A 3,266-nucleotide genomic window follows, 5' to 3' on the forward strand; every position below is an offset into this window, starting at 1 on the left:
AAGGATGCTCGACCCGGATTGGCTGGCATTCTGACCAATCAGGGCATGCCTTCGTTTGGTCGTGTCCTGCACGTAACTCAACCGTCCAAATGATGTAGTGTTCGGTTATTAGGGACGGCTGGCACCCGAACAAGGTGCGACAGGTGGACAGACAAATAGGCTGATTATTTCGGGAACCACTTAACAAGGACAGAGTCATTGTAAGACAACCGTTACTTTTCCTGTTCCAGCCATCTTTCCATGACTTCCAGAATTGCAGACCTCTAAACCTCCTGATTTGATGGCTTGCAACAAGTGAATTTTCGAATGAAATTTGCACTGTTTCACTCCTGTCAGAATTCATTAGCATCATCGGTTTAAGAATCCTGCTACATACACCGGTTGAACACCATAGGATCAAGAGTATGAGTATTACTCATTCTTTAGTCATGCAGCCATGGAAAGAAAATGAAGCAGAAGTTGAAGATCGTCGGCTAGGGCCTTCATGACATTAGTTTGAGGTGGGACTCTTGTTCTAACCAGCCTGTGGCGGCCAGCTTAGATCATCGCACCGGTCAGCGGTTTCATGTCGCATACTTTCATTTCCTTACTCCTGCAGCATGATGTCTATTCCAAACTGACACCATTTTTTCACGTCTTAGTCGATTCAAAATTGTCCAAGTAAACAGCTAGACATTGTCTAACTCTTAATTTCTTCCAGCATAATCAAACTGTTCATTGACTGGTCTCTTTGTTTAAATGAGCACGAAAGTTGTACTTCTTCCCATGGCGGTCAAACGGCAGGTTATGTTTTTCCCGTTCGATATTTTCCCCATCTAGAGCATTATCTTGCGATTGGCTTAGAAGTGTAGCTTAAGAATACTTATGCCAAAATATTCACCTAGTTTCGTTCTTTTCAGCTCTTCTGATCGAGCTACGTTTTTTAGTCGCATGATGCCTTACTTGACACGCCACCTGTAAGCGGTTGCTACACTTGTAGCATCCGCTTTCCCATCACTCTCATTTGCACGGTACACTTATGCTGGCGGTTAGCACTCAACTAGAGTTCTGCCTTTGTTTGACCGAACAGACCGGACAGGACGAGTGTTAAGTCGAGAATAACAGGCCATTGTGTGTCACGTGAACGGCCAGTTTGCCTTAATAGGCTGTGTTTGAACACGCAACATCATTTATGCGACCACAAACTCAGCAAATCAACAGGCACCGCTGAGTCAAGCGCTCAAGTTTGTGAGTTTCACTCAACCCGAAAGTTGTGGAACGCTACGCCCCAAAAAATCGATGCGAGTTCCATTGGACAGAACATACTTAACGGGTGCATGCATTGTTCCAGCGACAGCCGTTTTTTTCTTATCATACTTCATCCACAACAGAAAACACTTGTAAATGACGGCACGCAAACGTCGCTATTTTCGGAAGGCGGGTCGATTCTGGTTTGAACGGAGACAGAGGTAGACCGGAACTCCGGAACGGAGCAGTCTTGCCACCTCACTGAGGCATGAGAACTTTCATGAACAATGTGTATATTGCGTGAGAACATTGGGCTGCCATAATCAAACGCGCGTGGGCGTTACTGATGACGCAAGTTTTTCAGGGGAGGGGGACCAATAAAAAATTTCAAAAAAATCTGTGGCCTTGTATTGTTTGCAGGCACTATACGTACACCAAATTTATTGTCGTATAACATTACACAAGTTAGGCCATCATCCACTATGAAGTGAGGACACGGAGTTTTGGCTTGGGGGTAAAGTTAGTCGGTCTGACGAAAATTCATTTTCAACAGATATTTCTTCTTGTAAGTGAAGTCAGGTTACCGTTGAAGACTCAACCGTTCGGCCACCATCGGTCGATCAGCAGTGTGATTAATCCTCGTTTTGACAAGATACAAGGCCATCATCCACCCAGGTGGTCAGGTATTGACAAGATCCTCGAGTGACAACTGCTCAGCTGAAAGTTTTACTCTTCGCTTTGATTCTTCTTCCTTCTGAGTTACATATAGATCAATCATTTCTTGAAAAAATCAGCAGTTTGTACCGCACGTTCAGCATACTGCGAACCAGAAGAGGTGAGCGAAGCGTCAGGAGCTGTGGAATAATCGCTCATCTGAAAGAAGCTTCTGGCACATCGCTTCGATCCCGGCCGGGAGAAGCAGTAGGGCTGAGATACTGCTAGGTTGTTCAAACCTAGACAGGAGCAGCCGAAGTGCCGGGGTGAGGTTCGAACCAAAAACCTCCCGGTCAGTAAATTTGCACCTTAACCATTGAGTCATCTCGTATTCGTTAAAGTACCCAGTGCTTCGCCCACATTGTCTTGTATCGATTGTCAACAGTCCCTCATAAGTATGTTGGTTTCGTTTGTGGTAATCTAAGAAATGTCGCCTTAGCTCGCCCAAACGCTAAATCGAGGTGGCAGAAGATGGAAGATCATAGACGGACCAATGAATTCACGAAAATGCTGTGTCCAAATTAGCCAATCATGTTACGAGATAACAGATAATCTTCAAATGATATATAAACAGATAAAGAGGTAGTACCCATCCAACTGTGCATTGATGATGCCTCCTCGTATAGTGACGAAACTTTTGCAAGTCACTTGCAAGGCTCGGCGAACAGATAAATAGCCACTTGCTCACCAACCAGTGAATGGGTGGAATAATCCCTGCCTTCAAGGGTTGAAGTTGAATAAAGCTCATTACTTATCTAATACACTCATCTGCAAACCATTTCAGTTTTGACGGGAGACATTTCGGTTTTGACGGGAGATTTACCTGGAACCCGGCTGAATCTCTCGAGTATGATGTTTTTAAGTAGTGTATTACGTCTCTACAAGTTTCATTATCTTTTCGAGGCGTTCGTGAAGCAGGAGTTTTCTAGCAACTAAACGGTGGGTGGATATTGCTACCGCTCAGCTGAGTATCGCTGCCCAACTCATTTGTTTCATATTTGATCCGCTAGTTCAACCCCACACTACTAGTGACATACTCGCTCTCCTAGCGTCCACTAGAGTTAACCCAGCAGACTACCGCCGGTTAGCTCCACCTCCTTCAGACACGTTTCCAACCGATAATCGACAGTTCAGAGCGGCAGATTTCACCCACCTTCAGTCTCTGGTTTATCCTCTATTTAGTTGTCCTCATTTAATGTCCTCAATCAGCTGATCTACACTCACCTTTTGTCCTTTCTACTACGGTTACCTGAACGACAAATATTGTATTGTTCTTATCGATCGCCTAACGACACCGATGGGTGTGAAATTTTACCTTATAAAAA

The 3,266-nt window shown here is 44.6% G+C and overlaps 1 protein-coding gene across 1 annotated transcript in view; it reads right to left on the bottom strand.

The window, feature by feature from the left end:
- T265_07227 (hypothetical protein) overlaps nt 1-3,266 on the bottom strand; it is a gene marked incomplete at both ends in the record, with an annotated part of 13,459 nt that overhangs the window by 9,185 nt on the left and 1,008 nt on the right. The window lies entirely within an intron of this gene.

This window comes from Opisthorchis viverrini, assembly GCF_000715545.1.
Source record: "Opisthorchis viverrini unplaced genomic scaffold opera_v5_164, whole genome shotgun sequence".
Lineage (NCBI taxonomy): Eukaryota > Metazoa > Platyhelminthes > Trematoda > Opisthorchiida > Opisthorchiidae > Opisthorchis > Opisthorchis viverrini.